Raw genomic sequence first — 10,726 nt, 5'->3', positions numbered from 1 at the left:
GTAGCCTCATGGGCCGGGGATGGTGGTCATTGGATACTATGCCCGAGCTGTCAGCCTACGCTGGGCCATGTGCTCCCTATAGTGACCATGAGCTTATTTAAATTGGCCGATTACAATTGGACTAATAATAGGTTGGCTAATCTCGCATGCATAGCACAGACTAACATCTATTGTTGTTATATGTGACATACGTAATTGCCTGTCTAGATGTTTTACCCAGGGTCCCGTATCATAGATCATACCATTCCTTAGACTTCCGCGGTCTTCCAGGTCGAATTCCGGTAACCTTCGATCCTTAACAGGTATTTACGCACGACACTGATCCACACGCCATCAACCCGAGTCGACTCAACCCGAGACTTGTACCCTAGCGACCGCACCGTCGTCACGGTTCTGATGCCGTATCTTGCGCGCCGATCCGATACTCTGGCTAGGAGATGTGGGCCAGCGTTCGGTGCGAGGAAAACGCCGCGCGTGGGAATTACGAGAGAATCTCTATGAGATGTTACCTCAATCAATCAATCAATCCATCCCATCATGTCAAGTACATGTCAAGTACACCATCACCTCTCACCCATCCCCAAGCAACCCCAAAGTCAAAAAGTTCTTACACCACCCATGCCTTTCTTACACCATTTACCACAAAAGTCAAAAAGTCTCTTACACACCCATCCCTCTCTCTCCCATCTATCACTCTATCACATCTCTCTCTCTCCCTCTCTCTCTCTCTCTCTCTCTCAGACGTGTTAAGTGCTGGAGATTGTTGGCCTATGGTGCCAGTTTCGGGCCTGCAGATGGCCCCTGACTGAGCCTCCAATTACGGGCTGAGATCTTCTATGTGGCGTGCTGAGGAAGGCCCTCCATGGACATCTTAACCGGGCCCAAAAACGGCCTGTAATTGGGCCCTGTTTCACCAATAACATGCCCTAGTTCAGGTAAGGGATCCATCTCCCCTATGGGGCTGTGTACAAGATGGTGGTGGGCCATGAAATCAACCTAGAATCAGGTACCCACCAGCCTTCGAATGGTGTTGCTGACGCCCTTTTATTTGAACCTTACAGTGGGCTCAAATCAGCCCCTGCATGGGCTCTGAATCACAGCTAAAAATAGGCCTTAAGAGGCTTTGTTTATGCTGAATGACTGGCTAAAATCCATAGTAAGATAGCCTCTGATCAGGCCCAAGCAAATGGCAACAGTTCAGGTTAGATCACGGTAGAATGGAAGCTTTGTTTGAGCTAGAATCAGGCCAAGTTTGGGGCCATGTCTTGGGCCCGAATTGGACTGATGTGGGACCTCTCATCTGTGCCTGAAGCCATGCTGAAAGTAAGCCTCATCTAGGCCATGTTGTTGCTGATAGTGCCCGATCAATGGGCCTCCCCATGTTCTCCTAAAGGGTAAGAAAACAGCACCCAGCTGTTACACAAAACAGCCTGGGAAACAGCCCAGAACCAGCCTACGCTCTTACCTGGGATTCAAATCTCAGTAGGCCACCCCATCTAGAGCAATGGGTCCCACCTGAGATTCAAATCTCGGTAGGTTGTACCACATGCATCCGTGGGCCCCAACTGTTGTAGGCTACTCGTGCACTCTAGTGGGCAACACCAATGTGGGTCACACCACACAAGGTAGTGGGCCGCACCATGTAAACAGGTGGACCACACCACACTGGGACAATGGGCCTCGCCGTGTGTAGCCCAGCCACACGCATCAAGTGGGTCCCACCTACATGTTGAGTCAAACCATCGGCTGTCCATTAACTTAGGTGGTGGGCCTCAAGAATTGGCTATTAAACCCATTAATCGGGCCTTTTTGAGGAACAAAGTTGGGCCCAGTTTAGGCCCAATTCGGATCTAAACCTTGGGCAAACTTGAGGCCTTGTCAGGCCTCATGTTGGGGCAAGAGTTGATGGGCCTGATTCTCTTGGTGGAAGTCCAAACCACCTTAACCATGGGCTTTTCAAAACTACCACCAATCTTTATGATCAAGGCCTTAGAACTTCTTGTCTAATGCAAGCAGTTTTCTCTAGGGGACTATCAGAGTGACATGGAGCCACTGACTTCTCGAGGAAATTCGTATTAAGGGACGCACTACAACATTTCTGGTGATGATTTTCCTCCCCTTAAGCTTTCCATCCCTAACTAGACCAGAAATAGTAGTTTTATTAATTTTAATGGCTAGTTGGACTAATGATAAATTGTGTGTGGAAATGGACTGCATTCACTTGACCTATCTAATAAAATGATTCCCATGCTTACTATCGTTTAGACGCTTAATTATTTATTCTGATAATACAACCATTCATGCCATGTATCTTATGTTAATTCAGTTAGGGTGTTTTGATAGAAATATATGTATTGTTCCTTATTCCCTATTCATGATAAGATCTATATAGCTGTTATGATGATGTGACACACATATTGCTGAAATCTCTCCATGGGAAGTCTTAGGAAAGGAGAGTCCATGCTTGGGGTGTAACTAGACTAATTGTGATGTCAGTAGACCCCTAACATGGAGGTTGTGGATTGTGGCAATTGATTCTGAGGTTTACTATCCATATGTGATTCCTCCTATCTGACTATGGAATGGACCTTGTAATATTTACAAATACCGTTGTTTACTCGTCTTTAACTCATACATGTTGTCATGCTTTAATCGTTGTACTTGAAAAATTCGATAATTCATTCCAAGTCAGCATATGGTAGAGGCCCCTTTCAGGGGAACTGATTGACCACATGTCAGTGGGTACTACACACACCCTAATGCGGTAGCCTCATGGGCCGGGGATGGTGGTCATTGGATACTATGCTCGAGCTGTCAGCCTACGCTGGGCCATGTGCTCCCTATAGTGACCATGAGCTTATTTAAATTGGCTGATTACAATTGGACTAATAATAGGTTGGCTAATCTCGCATGCATAGCACAGACTAACATCTATTGTTGTTATATGTGACATACGTAATTGCCTGTCTAGATGTTTTACCCAGGGTACACCTGTAAGCCTTGTATCTTAAATTGTACTGTTCCGTGGACTTCGGCGATCTTTCCGGTCAAATTCCGGCAACCTTCGACCCTTAACCGATATTTGCGCGTGACCTTGATTCACACGCTATCAACCCGAGTCGACTCAACCTGAGACTTGTACCCTAGCGACCACGCCGTCACCGCGGTTCTGATGCCGCGTCTCGTGCGCCGAGGCGATACTCTGGCCAGGAGATGTGGGTGAGTGTTCGGTGTAAGGAAAACTCAATCAACTAGTTTTCTTTTTTAAAAAATAATATAACAACAGCAGCCGCTACTGCTGCCAAGAAGCGTAGGCAGCGCCTGCGCTGTAGGCGAGCGGGCAGAAGGCAGGGACCCACGGCCCCTGCCATGGGCCCCACCATGATGTATATTTGTCATCCAACCCGTTTATTGGGTGGGCCCCTTCAAAAAAAAATCAGCCATATATGTTACTCAGGTGGCCCACATCGTAGGAAACAATTATGATGAATGTCTGCCATTGAACCCTTTTTGGGTTCGTACTCTCAGCGGATTGGGTGGAAAATAAACATTTCGGTGGGCCCATGTGGGGCTACACCAGATGTGTGTGCTGTCCAGGCCGTCCAGGGCCTGGACGTCATGCAAATAATATATATGTATTATATTATATATAGTATATATATTATATATTATATCTAATATTTATAACTACTGTGGTGGGCCCTACGTGGGACCCACCTCTGTTTTGTCTCTGACCAGGGAAAGGAAAAGAAAAAGTAAAAAGAAAAAAAAGCGGGGGTGGGGGGGCAGCTATGCTGCTCATTTCAGCAGTCACGTGCTGCTCTCTATCTCTCTCTCTCTCTATCTCTCTCTATCTCACTCTCCTAACGTGCAGAGCCCTGTGGGTACCACCATGACGCACGTGTGAACTGACAGTGGGACCCACACTAGATGTATGTGTTTCATCCCCTAGCATGGGCCCCAACGATGTATGTGCTCTATCGACATCGTCCACTATTTGAACGACGGGGCCCACCATGATGCATGTGTTGTATCCATGCCATCCAACCATTTGTGAGATCATTTTACAGCATGAGAAATAGTGGTGAGCCAAATCTAAATTTCAAGTGGACCCCACCATTTAAGTAGTGTACCGTGTCATCCACCGTTCAAACCCCTAAGGGCCATGGAAATTTCCAATTGTTTTCATTTCATCTATCTCTATGATAACTTATGGATATGTCGGATCTCAAACACATAAGGGTGGGCCCGATTTAATTTACATTTGGCCCATTTAACTCGGCCCATTTAAATTGGCCCATTTAACTAGGCCAATGTGATGTACTTGGGGCCCAGTTGGTTAGGCAGATGTGATATACGAGGCCCGTTGTTGAGGCCCACCTGATATACATAAGGCCCATGTGATGCGGCCCATTTGTTGTATCTAAGGCCCATGGGTCGAGGCCCACTTGGATGTACACAAGTCCATTACAATGTGTGACCCTACCATGGTTTGTGTAATGATGTTTATGACGGTCATACCTTGGGAGCAATGTTGGTTTGATGTCCATATTGTAAGAATAATGTTGGTTAAATGTCCGCATTATAATTCTCCGTAGGGCCCATTATTAGGCCCATACTTGTAGGCCGTGTAGGCCCATCTTCATTATGAATAGCATCAATCACCATATAACATGTTTAGTATAGTTCCATGATTCATGATCATACGCATCATATGTATGCCTGATATGAGAAGTGACTGATCATAGCATATGCCTTCGGACAGATTGTTTAAGGGCTCCTGAATGAGCGGTGTTGCCCTACATGAGCGCACGATACGCACAGGATTGTTATATGACTAGATAGTGTGATTCATGCATTCGCATTGTATGATATGGTACTGCACGCCCTAGTGACATCAGGGCCATAGCCTCCACAGGCGTATCGTGGTTGACAGGATTGGATACCAAAAATCTTGTTCTACATGGGGTGCTATAGATATCTCTAGGTGAAAGTCCCTAAATCCTTATGGTACCAAGAGGTTGCTCCAACGTCTAGACCGAGTGGGTGCATGAGCGTCGAGTGCTGATTACCAGACGGTCGCGCTTTCCACTATGTCATGGTTGGTTGGAAGGGGGTGTGGCCTTACCAGCCCGAGAGGAGGGGGCAAAGCTAGGCTGAGTTTGACCAGCTCGAGGAATGGGTCCGCTATTAACGAGCCGAGCCCGATATTGGCAGGCGGATAGTGAGGTCTCTTCCACTCACCTTATTGCACGCGATGGGGCGACAATCTGGTTAGAGTGTACTAGACCCCGGTAATATTCCAGAGTTGAGCTGTATTGATATGTGGACTTAGATGAGGATTCGCATGCTTGAGTTGCATTTCGTACCGCATGGCCTTGGTATGGCCAACATCATCCATGCCTCGCATCGCATAGCCTTGGTATGGCTCATGGCATTCATGGATTCATCAGCATATTTCGCATTACTCTGATACTGCATAACTACTACTTTGCGCACACACTTTCACCGCCCTCTAAGCTTTCCATAAGCTTATGCATGACCGTTGTGTACAGGTGATGCTGGAGCGCAGCAGCGCTGAGGCAGGAGCGCTTTGCAAATCATCTTGGAGCTTTTTATTTATTATCATTGCATTTCCCTTTATGCTCATTGTACTTTTAAAGTTTTTGATCATAGTGAAAATGTGATGGAGTTTTTGGTTGTTGTTTGTGGGTTATGTCTTTGATTATGCTTATTATGAATCAAACTGGTGTTGAAAATCCTCCTCGTAACATTCCAGGATCGGAACTTGGTGAATGGGCGCTGGGAGTCGAGAATGGGGTTTTACAGAGGCTGTCGGCGCCAGATTTGGCGATCGGGAATTTTGTGAGCCCGGTTTCCCAGTTTGGGGCGTGACAACACCAGTATCTATTGTCATCGTACGTACTTGCCTATCTGGATGTTTTACCCGAGGCACAGGCCATCTGGATGTTTTACCCGGGTCGACGATTGCATTCATGCATTTAACAAGACTGCATCTACTGTGTTTTAAATTGTCTATATGTCTTTATGATATTACTTGTTTAGGGCAGCGGTGTGTAATCTTGAGGGGAGATCACACTGAGCTGGCCACTCATTTATCAATGTTCAATCATATAGAAGACACAGGTATAGGAGCCAATGAGTACGCGGCTGACTTGGAGGCGGTGGCGGTCGAGGAGGAGCTCTACATTGAGGATCCGCAGCAAGAGGCGGCCGCTTAATTTGGGTTGAACCAGTAGATTTACCCTTTAATTTTATTTTGGTACATTTGAAATTTGAGAAACTTGAGGTTATGTAATTAGCCCCCAGCTGAGTGGGCCAGAATATTGTTCCCAGTTTTAGATCACATCTATGCTACGTTTTATTTCCACTATGCATTTTGATTTATTGATTTCCACTATTAGCAGTTAACTCCTAGGTTTTTGGAATGCAAGTTGTGTACTTGAGTTCTGAAAACCGGGGTGTTACATTAAAGCTCCTAGTATTCATGTGTCTTTGGTCTTCAACTTCCAAGAGATCAACCAACTCATTGACATACAGACACACGTAATTAATAAATAAGTGCACAAATAAATGCACTAACAATATCCCACTTTGTCAATTACATGACAAAAAACTAACCTAGACCGTGCCATGCTCTATACCAATGACAAACTTAAACAATTAAATTTTTTACATGTCAAATATAAATATTTACAACTCGAATACAACAAGATAGGTAACACTACTTTGCTCCTCCTATCTTCATCAATTCCCTACAACAACAAATACAACCTGCAAAATAGAATTCAATTCGTTTTGGTTGGACTTGATCTTTCTCCCATTTTTGTTAGTATTTAACAAAGAGACAATTCCATAGATATACCAATTAAGCACAACAAATAAAAAGCTATATAAATCATGGATTTACCAATAAACATATACTAATAAGGGAATAGGGTGCATATAAATATGAAAACAATGGAGCATGCATAATGTGGTCATTTTAAAAAATATATACCATTTGAAATATCAATGACTAATGATAGCCTAGCAATATACATAAGATATTAAAATCAAGCAATTTTAACGTTAAACTATCAAAAATAAAAATGAGGCTAAGATCTTATGATTTAACTATTAAGCACAAAATAAAACTTTAATTCTCATATTTACCTATATGCTTAAAATGAGGCTAAAGTCCTCTGATTTTTCTATAGGGGTCACCCAATGAGGCTTGAATCCGCCCACATAGACCTTCTAAGGCTACCTATCTAAGGTGTTATAGTCTCTCAAGTCTCTAGGGAGGGAAGTTATGGTGAAGGCCATAAGAACACGTAAGTATCTAAGGTCTTTATCACTAGGGGAGTCTCCTGAATCGAATTCAGGCTCCTCCATATCATCTCATGTTGTTGTCATAGGTTTGCCTTTATATCTTACTTTGCTAGTGCATTCGGAGGCAACATGTCCATAACCCTCACAGTTGTGACATTGGATATCTCTAGTTTTTTTTAAGGGTTTACCTATACACTTTTCAACCATTTTTCTTTCGTGTCACAACTCTTCTCTTTACTAAACTTGATGAATTTCTTAAATTTCATAGTCATTTCCTCTTCTTCATCTTCCTCCTCACTATCAACTTCAGACTCAATTTTCCTATGTGAGTGCCTATGTGAAGTTTTCAAGACAGTAAATTTCTTTTTTTATAAATGGAGTCTTAAAATATAGTTCATATATTTATAGAGAACCAATAAGTTCTTCTACTCTCATCATATATATGTCTCTATACTTTTCTATTAAGGTTATCTGAGGAGTAAACATATATGGAAGGGATCTAAGAATTTTCATACACAATAGGCCTTGCGGTATCTTCTCTCCTAAACTCCAAATGGAGTTATAAATATCGTTTGATTTGTTATAGAATTTCATGAATTTCAGACTTTCCATTTTCATATTTTTAAATTGTGTGGTCAAGAGCTGCAGCATCGAGCGCCTTACTATGATAATTCACTTATGAGTGGTTTCAAATATGTCCCATACTTCCTTACCCGTTTCACATATACATATACGTTTAAATTCATTAGAGAAAATTGCATAGTAAATCACATTGAGAGCTTTGGTATCATAGGTGTACTGAGCTCTCTCACATGCACTCCATTCAGATTGATCATTTGGAAGTGTTAATGGTTCTATCATCAACCACAACTTTTTCTAAGGGCATAGTCCATTGTTATTTAACAATAGCCCAAACTATAAGATCAAGGGATCTCACGAATACTCTCATTCTAGCCTTCCAATAGGCGCAGTTAGACCCATTAAAATAAGACAATCGTGTGATGGCACTCACCTCATATGTAGACATAATTCGAAAACTCATATGGATCTTACTCTAAACGGTTAAGCCCTTGAAAAGCAACCCACTCTGATACCAATTAAAATTGCATAGATTGTCTACCACGATGTGTGCAGAAGCTTGGCGGAGCTTAAAATAATGGATAAGTCCTAAAGGGGGGTGAATAGGACCACTTAAAAATTCTTGCATACTTAAACTAATTTACTAATATAAAGTAATAAGGCAAATAACGCTTAGGCTTTCAAGCCAAAGTGGGTCCAATCACATAAACTATAAAAGATGGAACAATAAGCAACTAGTCTGTAAGAAATAGTGACCTTGTGTGTGCTTACAAGTTAAGTTCCTAGTATACAATCCAATTCAAACATTTATATGATCTAACTAATCAAACACATAAGTATGAATAGAATTGTGGTCAAATGATAATCACAAACACAAGCATATATAGTGATTCGATTTCCCTACTCCATTCTCAATGGATAAACTTTACTCGAGTGTACCGGTATTTCACTATCATAGGTGTTTTCAATCATTTCATCCCTAACGTTTACAATGGTTTCTTCTATGCTAACCACTAACTTACACGTACACTTCCGTGTCAGAGAAACACATTTTCATCGGTGTCGGTGGCTCCTGCGAGAGACTTTAGTTGATTTTTTATCGGCTAACTAACAACTACTATCGATCATAATCTAAGGCCCTACTCACACTCCCGTCAGAGAATCCCTATAGAGACTAACACATACACACCCATTTCCGATGAATTCGGCCTTACACAAGAGCTTAGGTCTTACACAAGAGCCTATTCAACTTTGGGTCAAAACTTTATACTCAATCATACATAAGGAGTGAGTGTGAATGGACTTTACAATGACAACTTATCGGATTGAGCCCATTTTATTGCACCTTCTTGAGATGCTTCTTCAATGTTATCTCATGCTTGAATTAACTTCTCAATTGCTCCAACATTCGTCAATGTCGTTAGTTCAGCTCCACGAATAAACACATTGCATGTAATGTACCAATGAAGTAACTAAGGTAATGGAGGACGATTAAATCTCTTAAAAGTAATGGTTTTGGTTGATTCGTAGTAGGGATTCACTGTAACACCCTAACTTTTCAGGACCCGAGTATATAACCCGTTTCCCAAAAACCCGAGTATTAGCTTATAAAATCCAGTGTAAATTTGAACCGTTTATCATCAATCAGAGTTAATAGCAACAAAGCTAGATTAAACCATGCATTGTATAAAAATGTTCCAACTGAAATAAAAATCCAAACATAGATCCCATACAAGACTTATACAATTCCAAATACAAAGTTCATTAAACATGAACAAAAATGTATCATTTAATGATGGAGCTCTATATGGGCCGCATGGACCCCGTATAGCTCCCTAGCTACCCGATCTGCTCTAACACCCTATGAACAACATCGGCTCGCTCTACACCTGCATCAACTGTGACGGTTTGATAGCGTCAATGGCTATCGCAGTGAGGAGCACCCTCTAAGATTGCACACTCATCATTCATAATCCAATACAGCTCGCAAGTCATGGAAATGAATATATTAAATAGGGTATTTCATAATCATAATTATACACTCAAAAATCAAGCCAGTCAACAAAATCTCATCATAAGCAAAACATAATAACAATCTCAATAGAAGGAAATATATTCAGGTAAGCAAATAATCAACCATACAACTTTCTATTACACCCGAAAATCACATTGTACTTGAAATTCACAAGATGGCTAGAAAATCAATAAGCGAACTTCAGCTCTACTCGGAAATCATGGTACAAGTGAAGTTCGTAAGGTGAATAGAAAACCAACCTTTAAACCTCTACTTCATCCGAGAAGCCTATCGTACGTGAACTCCGCAAGGTGGCTAGAAAATCGATATGCGAACTTCTGCTCCACCCGAAAATCATGGTACGACTGAACTCCACAAGATGAAGAGACAACCAACATACAAACTCTAGACCACCCAAAAATCATATCGTACATGAACACCGCAAGATGGCTAGAAAATCGATAAGCGAACTTCAGCTCCACCTGGAAATCATGGTACGACTGAACACCGCAAGATGGCTAGGAAACTAAAATAAAAACATTTACTTCACCCGAAAATCATATCGTACGTGAACACCGCAAGATGGCTAGGAAATCGTTAAGTGAACACCCGCTCCACTCAAAAATCATGGTACAACTGAACACCATAAGATGGCTAGGAAACCAACAAGATATGTGAATATAACCATCAAGTCACAAAAGGGCATCAACGACCTATCAAAGCCACAAAGGGTAATTAAACGATCCAAGCCACGTAGGGTGAGTATGCGGTCCAAGCCATGTAAGGCAAGGTGTGATA

Source organism: Magnolia sinica, chromosome 17 (assembly GCF_029962835.1).
Source record: "Magnolia sinica isolate HGM2019 chromosome 17, MsV1, whole genome shotgun sequence".
In the NCBI taxonomy this organism is placed as follows: Eukaryota; Viridiplantae; Streptophyta; class Magnoliopsida; order Magnoliales; family Magnoliaceae; genus Magnolia; species Magnolia sinica.
Note: the sequence above shows the minus strand (reverse complement) of the source record.